Below are 12,513 nucleotides of genomic sequence, written 5' to 3'. Positions count from 1 at the left end.
CATTCAAAGTTGTTCTCAAAGTCTTTCACAACAAATCCTTTCCAAGTGCTTCAAACTGACTCCCTAAGCCTGTGTTGCTCAGATTCTCCAGGTATTTCTGAAAGTCCTGGTCCACATTCTTTAACTTGGTTGTTGTGAGACTTAAGGAGAGAAAAGATGAGGCTGGACAAAAGAGGCTAAAATCCTTCTGCCCTCACCCTGTTTAATTTACCATGGCAGCTCTCCAGCCCATTGGCAGTCCAACTGCACTTCCTTCCAACCTTCCCTGGACCTGTCCCCTTCCCGCTTGAGGAGCTGGGTGCAATAGGGTCCACCATACAACTGAAAGGGAAATATATGTCCCTAGGAAGTCACTTCTGTGCCTGGAGGAGCACATGCTTGGGTCTTGGGTGCCTTCTGGAAGACAGCGTCACTGCTGTCTTATACTATGGCCAGAATACTTTTAAGTATCAGTGTGTAAGTTAGAATCATAGAATGGTTGGGGTTGGAAAGGACCTTAAGATCATCCAGTTCCAACCCCCTGCCATAGTCATATGTAGCAAGGGGCAATCAGATGAACAACATAAAATATTTCAGTCGTGTTTCTTCCCTCACACCCCAGGATGTTTTGGTGAATTGAATTATTTCCCCAAGCCTATAATCTTACTTTGCTTCTGTTTTCAGATAACCAAAGCCAGAACTTTATTGATCAACATAAAACCAGAAGTGATTTGCCTTTAACAATAGAAGGGGAGGGAGTATCAGGAAACAGCCTTTCTTTATAAGAGACCTACATGAACCCATGCGATATCCACCTCCGCTCTGGCACGCCTCCTGCAAGCCTACTTTCTCTACACTTAAAGACTCAGAAATGAAAGATTCTTCCTATTGTCAGTGGTAGTGTGTTGATTTATAGGGCTCAAATTCCATAAGATTAGCTAATAAAACATTCCAGAGGCTGAACATTTCGGCAAGAATTATGTCATTATATTGATATGTAAGTAACAATGACTTTAAATGAAAGTATAAAAACAAGCTGGGAAATGATACGCACTTACAGACATGATGTATGACTAGATACAATTTTGTGATAAGGCACAGACTGTGTTATTTGGTTGCTTCTCAGCATGTCCCCCATATAATCCCCTTATAGAATCATGCAATAGCTAGGGTTAAAAAGGACCTTAAGATCATCTAGTTCCGTCCCCCTTGCCATGGGCAGGGATGCTTCACACTAGACCATGCTGCCAGAGGCTCTGTCCAACTACGTCAGAGGCTGCAAGCGGGAAAACCCAACAAGCTGTGAATCTTGTTTTTCAGATAATTTTTTGATGTCAGTCTTTAAAAAAATGTAACTGTTGTTGCTCGATTTCTGTATACGTTAACCTAGAGCAACTTTTAGCAACGGCAAGAGTTCCTCTCTACAACAGCAGTGAGCTTATAATTAGTTCCAATCAGTCTTATCAGGTAGTCAAGGAGTCAAAGTGTTGACTACGGTGTAGTCATATCCTGTGTGAAGAGATAGGGATCCTTCTAAAAGCCACCGCTGTAGTCCAGTAAATCCATTATTTCATCCACCGGAAATCGCGGCTCCAATGCTCAGTGCAAATCATTTCAACTCTTTCCCAAAGGTCATTGACTCACTGGCTTTGCCCACACAACAGGACTGGGACATGAGGACTGTTGAATCACTCTTCCAGGCTCACGGACATACTGGCACACATGATGGCTCTATCTCCCCATTTGCATGCCCGCACTTGAACATCCCATCAGAGGATGGTGTGGTCCCAGCTCTTGCTCTGGCCTGCATGGTCATGGACTGAGAACACACCCACAAACCAGGAATGGTGCGTATAGCAGAGGGCTCCTTATCCCACAAGTGAGATTCTGCCAGGAGATTCAAGAAGTGATGAGGGATATGGATCTGTTGACAAGTTTCAGGAATTGACTCATTAATTCCTTTGGCACTTGAGAAAGGCCCAATTAAGAAGCAGCAAACTTCTGACCTCAGAAAGCAGCCAGAAACATTAGCCTTCCAGAGACTCCTAGCTGGAGCCTGCACATGAGGCTGGGCTGTTCCAACAAGTCTCCTTCCTCACCCACTCAAGATGTTTTCAACCCATGAAGCTGACAGAGCAATAATGTCTTTCAGTGAATTGCCTCATTAACCCCACCCCAGCAGCCTTTGCTTGTGCTGAGATGACTCCTCTCAATGTTCTTCCACCATCCCAAACAGGCTTCAGGCTTCAGAGGTGCAACTTCATCTGAATTACACCACCACTTTTCCTAAAACCTGCCCAGTATCGAAGCACACTTTGTCTGGTGCATTCAAGCCTGCTGTAAGCTGGTTTCTTGGATGTGACAGACCCACTTTTCCACCTCAGGCCCCCTAAACCTACATCCCAATGACTAACCAATTACAGGCCCTTCTGCAGACTGACCATGAGATGAGATTTGGCCATCATGTCTCTCACAGATCTAGTCTTCCCAAGCTTTTTGTCCTCCTGCCACATCTACCCACAAAACCAGATGTGTTCAGTCCAAGCCTGTCTATTGTCTACCTTAAGCACTCTCCTCTTGTGATGGGAACCTCAGTGCTCAGTTTGTACCAGCATCAGGCTCATACAACCCCTCCACATAGTGACCTGAGAGTCAGGTGGTTCTGAAGGAGAGTTCCCATCTTATTATTGCTCACTTTGATAGTCTGCAGCTAGCTTTTGGAGCAGGCACTTATTTTCTCCCTAGTCAGCATTTGGGTGGTCAACCCTCTTCAAGAGCCATAATGCGATGACTGTATTTAGTCCCAGGTTAATATAGCTAGTGTAAGATGCAGGCATACTCTTGCTGTTTGATATACTTTTCCAACCAGCCATGGAGAGAACTAATTCCCAGTTCCCCAGAAAATTCCAATGATGAATCTCAAATCAAAACCTTAAATCGAATTACGATTCTCAAAGCAAACTGAAAGCAATTGCATTGGAGGACATGCATGCAAACACGTAACTGTCCTGATAGGAGACTTCCCTCTGTACAAATGACACCTCAAAAACCCAGGGGGAATTTCACAGCTTTACTCAGGAATGCACCATTTTTTCCTTCGGGGAAGCTACAGCTTTGGTCAACTTTTTGGGGCATCACTCCAAGCAAAATAGGCCTAATCTGCCCAAGAAAAATAGATCTCAGGAATTGTTCCCGATACTTGCGTTTCACAGGTGTTAAGAGGCCCAGTGAGTTAATGTTGACAGAGCACTTACTAGCTCTTCATAATGAGAAGCCACATAAATACTCAAGATAGATCACAGAATCCCAAAATCACCAGGGTTGAAGGGACCCCTGGAGATGATCCAGTGCAACCCCCTGCCAGGGCAGGGCCACCCAGAGCAGGGAACACAGGAACGTGCCCATGGTGGGTTTGGGATGGCTCCAGAGAGGGAGACTCCACAGCCCCCTGGGCAGCCTGTGCCAGGGATCTGATACCCTCAATGGAAACAAGTTCTTGCTCATGTTGAGGTGACACTTGTTGTGTCTTAGTTTATGGCCATTGCTCCTCGCCCTGTCACTGGGCACCACTGGAAAGAGTCTGGCACCATCCTGCTGGCACCCACCTCTGAGATACTGATCTGCATGGATGGGATCCCCTCTCAGGCTGCTCTTCTCCAGACTAACCAGGCCCAGCTCCCACAATCTCTCCTCATCACAGAGATGCTCCAGACCCCTGAGCATTCTTGCTGCATAAACCATAAATGCTGCATAAAGCTAATCTGAGTCTTATGGAAATTCTGTAAAACTGCGATGATTTTGCTCTTCTGTTCAGATTTTCACAGATGTTTATGTCATCCCTGGAACATGAATCTGTTCAGCATCAAATGCAACAAAACAAGTGAAGGTTGTACCAGTCCCTCCTCGTTCACATTTGTATCACTTCTGCATTTGAAGCCATAACAACGTTTTGCACAACATGAAACTAATATCCTCTCTCCCTCGGCAATTTCCTTTCCCTTCTCCCACCTCAGCTCTCATCCTCCTGTGAGATCGTGGTATAAGTATCATTCATCCACTGCCAGCGGAAGCTCATGAGTCCTTACAGACCTTACATAGTGTCTCTAGTTTTGATTTGCATCTTGAGTTCTAGGCTGAACCACCCTTATGAATCACAATGGAATTTATCATATATTAATTCAGCAAAGCAGCTTATATATTGCAATTTCCAGGGACATAAAACAAGGTCAGCCCTTTATGGATAAATGGAAAACAACCTTAACGCTGTCTGACAACTAGTCTCAAATCACCCATCAGATCATCTAGGCTAAACTAAAGAAGAGTTTTTGCAAAAGAGAAACACCATCTTCCATGCATCCAAATACATCTCTACATACCAATCGAAAGGCTGACCCTGAGAGGTCATTGTACCCCCAGCAATATCTGAACGTCTCCTGTATGCCTGGAAACAGCCCTAGTGTTCTTTGATTGCCATTCAGTTAAAAGGGGGACAGACAGAAAGCTTTGAAACACAAAGAAATTTACTGTGTTTGCTGTATATTTAACATTCTGACCTTTACGAAGCAATATTTGGGCTCCAGTGCCATGAAATATTTGCTTTCACCAATAAATGCTTCTTACAGGAGGAGAATCTATAAACAATAAGGAATTACCGCACTGCAAGGCAAACACTATAAACTCAAGCCTGAGTGATATTTGTGCCTGCATCTTTTTGCAGTGTCAGCATAATAATCTGCAATTGCTTGTCCGTACTTCATATTCAACAAAAAAGTACTTGCAGTGGGTTTGTAATCTCTGTGTCAATAGCAGGAAAATCCCTTTGGATCAATGAAAAGACCTATAAGATCATGCAGTCTCAGACAGGGCTGCTGAAAGAGGGGGGTCGAAATGTTAAGAGCACCCTAAAACCAGCGTCATGTATAATCTCTATGCCTTTTTCCAGCCCGCTTCCATCCTGAAACATGTATTTGCTTCACAGATTTAGAACTGTAAAACTGATCCAGGAGAACTTTTCCATGCTATTTCCACCCTGAAATTTCTCAAGATACATCCCATTTCTGAGAATATCAATTTGAAGATCAGCTCCCAAAGAGCAGACATGGAAAAGTGCGTTTATTTCTTAATCCTAATTTCATTTCAGGTAAGGTAAGAGTTTTGTGTGGGCAAGCAGGTTCTTCAGAACTGCAGCCAACAGAAAGGGTGCGTCGGAGGGAGGGGAAGAGCGATGCAAGTGAGGAGTCTCCCACGCCAAGCGCACGAGACGGCTGCCAGCAATCCATTTGAGATACTCGTCCGCAACCCACTTAGGGAAACCATAGAGGTATTACTCAAATGAAGAGACAAAGTGGGCTGAAAGACTCACATCAGGAACTGCGTAATTAACATCAATCAAAATATAGAAGCAGGCTCAGCGTGGCCTCATTTGATGTGAGCACCCTTTCTCTGCTGGTCATAAAGGTGTATCCACACCACCCTGCCGCTATAGCCTCCAGACCTGGCACAGTAACTCCACCTATTTCCTCCCGTTGGAGCCATGACAAGTCACCAGTATCAGGAAGTGATGGTGTAATTTCCAGAAGTGGCCCAGCACTGCCTGCTGTCTGCAGATGAAGATCTACCATGAGGCCATTTCCACAGGCACAGCCCAAATCTCCCTAACTCTGGTGCCAACGTACAGGGCAAACGTATACAATGCTTCCCAAAACAGTCCTTCAGTTTCCAGCAATTGGAGGCCCAGGACTTCCTGAGACACAAAGATCCTGAGTATTTAGATCCCACGCAGAAGTCCTCTTCTATAAACCTATCTAACATGTGCTTGAACCAGCGGAAATTTTCAGCATCCACAATATCCTAAAGAAAGGAATTCTACAGCCTAAATGGGGTGGGGGGGGTGGGGTGTTGGTTTCTTTGGCCCTCTCTTGCTGTTTTAGCTTTTCAGCAAGTGCTAGAAGCATCCTACCATTAATTTAATTGGTTCAGGTGATGGTGGCCATAAGGACCTGGCAGCGAAAGCTAATTATAAAGTTTATGTGCTGGTTCCTGTGATGTTCACAGCACCTGTCGTGAACCAAGGTGTAGAGGTTCACACCAGGAATGTAAAACCTTGTAAAACCTGAACTGCTGAAGATTGGGCATCCTGCCCAAATCCAGAGGGAAAGGACCTCACTGGGGTTTCTTCTTGTACATTCTCTAATTACCTTCTCTCCATCCAAACAAGTGCTTTTGCAGTTGAGCTCTCAGCACCTCTCCAGTGCGGATCCAAGGTGGCCAAGCACAGCCAAAGGCAAGTCCTGCCCCCAAGGTCCATGCTAAGGAGTCATGGTCCCATCACATGTATAACATAAGGCTCAAAATGCTTCTCTTTTGCTCTCACACATATCCTAGGAGAGCAGAGTCTGGCTCACTGGCTGGAGAAGGAGAGATCTGAAATAAGGGCAAGTGAAGGGTATTGTGCCTGTGGTTTATTTACCTGATGAGACATAGCCCATAACGACTCTACCAAAGTGAACCATAAAGCCACTAGAGAATGGCAGGAAGGACAAAATGTTTGACAACATAAGTGTGGGAGGAAGTGTTGTAAAGGAGGAATAAATACACCCCACTGTTGGTTTCAAGAGAAAAGCAGGGCTGAACCAGCACTGGAAAACTGTCAGCGCATGCAGGGACATTGATTATTCTCAGATGCAAAAGCTAAGGCTCACTATCCACCACATGCACAAAAGGACACAGAAATCCTGAGGTCAGTTTGTGCTGACATCTCTTGTCTGTTTCTGCCCCAGGCCAGGACCTGATAGGTGGGATGTGGTTAAGTGTGACCATACTCGGTTTTGCAACGTGATACAAGTAGGGGTGACCCTTCCTTTTCACCACAGATAATGTATCAGGATTAAAAGCATGGATTTAATTTTCTCTGCTTTTTGCAGAGTTACTCTCTCTGTGGCTCCATTGCCATCCTTCTGCTGCTGGAGCACTGAGCCAAGTCTGGTATAGAGCCTTTTCTTTGTGAACAGGTTTCTCAGCACTGAGGAAAGGCTGCAGCTAAACCAGAAATACCATGGAAAATGTTTAGATCTAGCACAAGCTTTCCATCACAGAATCAGCCAGGCTGGAAAAGCCCTTTCAGCTCATCCAGTCCAACTGTTCCCAGTACTGCCAAGGCCACCACTAACCCATGGCACTGAGGCCTCGTCTCCACGCTGTGTGAACACTTGCAGGGACGGTGACTGCAGCCCTGCCCTGGGCAGCCTGTTCCAATGCCTGAGCACCCTCTGGGGCAGGAATTGTTCCTCAGCTCCATCTAAACCTGCCCTGGGGCAGCTTGAGGCCGTTTCCTCTTGTCCCATCCCTTGTTCCTTGGGAGCAGAGCCCAGCCCCTCCTGGCTCCATCCTCCTGTCAGGCACTTGTAGGCAGCCATCAGGTCCCCCCTGAGCCTTCTCTTCTCCAGACTGAACCCCCAGGTCCCTCAGCCCTTCCCCATCACACTTGTGCTCCAGGCCCTGCACCAGCTCCGTTGTCCATCTCTGGACGTGCTCATAAACTTCCTTAGAGCACACATGTAAGAGACCTCCCTAAAATCCTGCTTCATGATGCAAACAGCTCTTTCTCACTGAGCTTTTCTGAAACTCTCTGGCTTCTTCTTCCTCATTTTTCTCTCCTGTGAAAGTGTTCCTGCATCTTTTGGCAATGCCCCTGTGGCTGGGGAGGAGCAGGAGCAAGGGCAGCATTGGAAATGGCACCCCAGTTCTGCTCAGGCCTGGCTCCCTTTGCCCTGCTGGCACACCAGCAGCATCCTGACCCTCCAGTTCAGCCATGGCTGGGGCTATTTTGGCAGACTCATTGTCTATGAGAGCAGCAAGCCTTCTCTGAAGAAACATGGGGCATCCCTACAGGGGAAGAAGATAACTCCTACCCCCAGGTTTCTATGGCATGCACTTCATCTGTCAGTGGCACCCTTAAACATGAAGCCTTCCCTTAAACAAGAAACAGGTATCACTCACAAGCATGCCTTGGCAAGTCTGAGAGCATCTTAAGGCAACACAGGCCAAAACCTTGAGCTGAAGCTGTTTCACCTATGCTGGGAGAAATCTGGAGTCTGGAAGAAGTGAGCTGCAGGGCCCCCTGGTCCCATTGCTTACACTTGGCTGTTTCTGGGCTGCATTGCTCCCAGAGAAGGCAACGAGAAAGGGAAAGACCAGCTGTGATGTGTGAAGGTAATGACATGGTCATTCTTCCCCCAATCAATGCCATATAATCCTTTCCACAAAATAACCAGGAACTGCACTTTATAATCAGATTTTCTTCATTTGTTTGTCTTTGCCACATAGAAACAGGCATCACTGATGCTGCTGCGTGCATCCTCAGCAACATCTTAATGTTCAGACAAAAGCTAGCTGTGGTTTGTTTCTAATAGACTAACGGGTAGAGCAGGGACGTTGGTGCAAAGCAGTCAACTGCTTCATTGGATCGTTTGCTAGGGACTGTCAACAACAAGGAGAAAAACAAAGCCCTGGATCATGAAGGGAATACTTTACAGAGCCAGATCCCTTGTATGCACTGAAACAGATGTGAAAATGTCCAGCTAACTTGTCCCCACAACACAAATGTATTCTTGCAAACCTTGAGCAAGATGCCTCTCTGGAAACATATGGGAATGAGCAGTGTCTCTATAAATACATCTTGCACTAGTCCAGGAGAAAAACCTTAGACATCTGACCTGACTGTACTTATTTCCTACTGATATTGCCTGTTCCCTGAACATACACATGAGTGAGAAGCAGAGTTCAGACTCTGCACCCATACACGGGTATGCTGTGTGCATGTCATTGGGGAAGCCCATCCTCAGCTGATGTGCAGTGGTTTCATTCACAGATTTCAACTTGCCTGTGCCAGTGCAGTCAAAAGGAGACCATTTATCATCTCTCTCAGTATCTTGTTTGGAGTTTGGCTAAGAATACTTCTCTCAGCCCTGTAATCAGTTGGGCCTAGGTTGGGCTATTACAAATGTAAATGATAAATGGTTTCTTTGGTTGAGCTTCCCTCCCTATCTCTGACTACTTCCTGATCCTGGGAAATTCACTGGAAGAAAACATACAAGGAAAAGCAGAGAGCATTATGCCTAAGAAGGAGTGAAGACAGTGAGGATTCCAGGTCACCAGGAATTGATTTCCAAGAGAACAACCTACATTGTGCTGCTGAGCTGCAACAGCTCGGAAGTAAATGCTGAAAGCACATCTGGTCAAATGCTGAGGTCTCTCCTAGGTGAGAACTAGGGAGCCTGGCACATGACCTCTTCTGGCTTCAAGAGAGTTTGAAGAGAGAGGCTAAGGTGTTCTTAGCCTCTTGCAGACTAATGTAGAGACTAAGGTGATCTTCCCTTGTCAAGTGCCGCAATCTTATCCCTCAGTATTCTAAAAGCTGTCTGTGTTACTCCATCCTAGGCTTGTCTTGGGCAAACCAGGTAGTTTCCCTGGTGAGAAATCTATCCACAGAGCAGAGGATAAGATCTTCAAGGGTATACATCCTGCAGGGACCATGCTGGATTTTGGTCTCTTTGCCCAATACATCACATCAGAGTTCTTTTAGGAGACTTTGAACCCTTATGCTCCCCTTGTGCCATGCCACTTTACCCTGGTGCACTCCATACAAGAAGCCTGGTATAATGTAAAGCATCCTGTGTAACATTTACCTTTCTCTCCTTAAAGACAGAGGGGTGAAGAAAGGTGACTTGAACACCACAAGAGACCAAAGCTCTGGTCTATTTGTGTCTCACCTGGGGTCTTGCTGCTGGGAAAGGTCTCCTGGCGGCAGTAACAGGAGAAGCAGCTCAGCACAGCAACAAATGTGGTACCCAGTGCACCTTAAAATTCAAGAAATTCCAGGTTGTCTATGTCGTGCTGAAAAGCACCATGGTTTGCAACAGCACACACAAGGGGATACACCAAGATTTGCCCTGGAAGGCTCTCCTGAAATCCCTAGCATGGTGCAGTTCCCATCCCACAATCCCTGCCTCCTCCACAGCCATGGGCTGGAGCCAAGGACATGGGAGCAGCATCGCTTTGGGCCATGACATTCCTGCAGCTTCTGACACCATTGGCTGGGAGTACCGCCCAGCTGATTGTCTCACTCCGTATGTGGAGGAGGGAAATGTGCTTACAGGATAGAGCCAAAGGAGGATTTCAGTACCAGATGTGGGAGGTCACAGCAGGGACACAGCAGATGGAGTTGGGAACCATCCTGCACACTCCCACTCCTTCCCAACATACGTCATGCCCTGGCAAGAGGCAACTTGAGGAGCTGGCCCCCCTCTCCTGACAGACCCAGTCCAACTGGGTAACATCTTCACACAGCAACCAGCTATGTCCTACTTCTGCTTATTGGTGGTCAGGAGTTGAGTAAGACTCATGACTGACCTGAAAAGCCCCTCCTGACACATATCCATACCGACTATGCCTAAGGCGAAACCCTCCCACAGCCCTTGTACACAAAGGAGGGAATAGTCTCCCTTCCAAGGTGGTTCTGGTCACGCTAAGATGAGCCACTCATCCCTCTGCCTTCCTTCCAGCCCTGCTGTTCTTGGCAATCACAGCCATCAGCATTTGAATTTAATGGATATCCATGTGCTGACCCTGGTGTAGTAGAAATTTCCACATCACTAGCATCAGCTACAGTCTTTCCATGCCACATTTGAAAGACAAGAGACTCCAGACACCCTACCAAAACACCAAGCAGGAAGGATATGACAAGATCAAGAGGATCAACTTGCTGATTCCCCCTCTCCTCCCAGTGGAAGGATGCTCTGTGCTTTGTCTTTCTAAGGGGAATCTCCCAGGATTCAGCTGGAAACAGTGAAGATGAAACATCAACCATCCTGACCAAAGTCAACAAAAATCATTTGGGAAATTCTTCAGAAATGTGTGAAATGGTCTTTCAATGCTCAATGACTTTTTCTCCATACTCACTGCAAGCTTAAAGACTAAAATCACAGCCACAGCCTGATGTAGACAAGGAATGAATAAAAATGCAATATGCTAAGCATCTTCCAAGCTAAAGACAGAAATGCCTGTAGTAACATCCTTGTGTACTTTATCCTCACTATATATACGGTTCATCTTACGAAATGCCTTCATACACATCATACACAAGCATGCAGAAAGAACAAAGCAGAGAAAGAAAGCTAACTGCAGAAAGAAGAGAAACCTCAGCAGCACAGAGGTAGCATGCCCCAGCGACAACCTGCTTCTTTGGATGCCTAATTCCCTTCATGGCTTTTCTTCTCAGTAGAAACATCACAAATTCCCACATATTTAACTTCACAGTGTATCATCTCCCCTCTTTAAAGCTTGTTAAAGTACAGAGGGGAACTGGGTTGGTAACCCCTGCAGATGTCTCTAATAAATAGAAACTAGTCAAGAATCACAAGCTGGAACACATCTGATGTGAGCAGAAGAATGTACCCACCAGTCAGGGCTGAGAACACCAGGGAGCCCAGGAGACATCTGAAAAGCACCATGACTGACAGCTCCACTCAAGGGGAAGATGAGACCGTTGTGGACACTGAAGGTCATGCCCTGTTCTGCAGCAAGGGGATGGAAACATTCCAGGCAGGAGCACCCTGTGTGCTGCAGTGCAACCAAGGGGAGCAGAAGCCCAGCACTGATCTGCAGACCTGGCTTTATTCTGGCTGCTCTGATTTATTCTGCTGAGCTGTCTTGGGCAAGTCACCTCCTGGCAAATAAAAGGCATGCAGTGTACGAGATGCATTTACACTCTGCAGAGGAAAACCAGATTTTTTTCCTTCCTTTCTTGTGATTTTTAGGAACAAATTCTTAGTTTGGCTTCACAACCAGGCACATGGATCTGTTCCCATCTCATCTTAACGCCCAGCCCTCTGTCCCCAAGGCTCCAGCAACTCATCCTCTTCCAGCCAACGGTTTGCAGGTCATACACCACTGCAGGAAATCTCAGGCCAATAAAAGGTTTTTAAGAGCTCTTGAGCTGTTTTAACTCGGGATTCCACTGGAATTCCCTGGAAAATAAAACCCAATAAACAGCAGGGGGGTTGCTAGTTTACAGATTGGAGATGTGTGGCTGGCTGCTTGTAAGCACTTAGACATTCGGTGGCACTCACAATGAAGAGAAAATGAACTTTGACATTCATGGCCAAAATATTAGTACTAGGTTTTTTGGACTCTGCCCTAGAATAAACAACTGGGACCCCAGAGAGGGAGAGAAATAAATCACATCTCTACACAGCACTTCCACAGAAATATGAGTTTTCTTTCTGCTTATCTTAGCAGCACCTTCCTGCTCATTATGGTTTTTAAACTGATGATGAACACAGCCATGGCTGCCCTGAAGTCAGGTCTGGGCACTGTAAAACCACAAAGCAGCCCTTGTCCTGAAGGTTTTACAGCCTCAATAAAAACAAACAAGGAATTAAAGAAGGAAAGAAATCAGTCACTAGCCTAAGGTCACAAAGGAGTTCTGCGGCTTGGCTCGGATTAGAACACAAGTCCTTTGTTGCTTTAGCAGCT

This window comes from Pezoporus wallicus, unplaced genomic scaffold (assembly GCF_028554395.1).
Source record: "Pezoporus wallicus isolate ANWC-B61680 ecotype Strahan unplaced genomic scaffold, APGP_CSIRO_Pwel_v1 contig_4684, whole genome shotgun sequence".
Taxonomy (NCBI): domain Eukaryota; kingdom Metazoa; phylum Chordata; class Aves; order Psittaciformes; family Psittacidae; genus Pezoporus; species Pezoporus wallicus.
Note: the sequence above shows the minus strand (reverse complement) of the source record.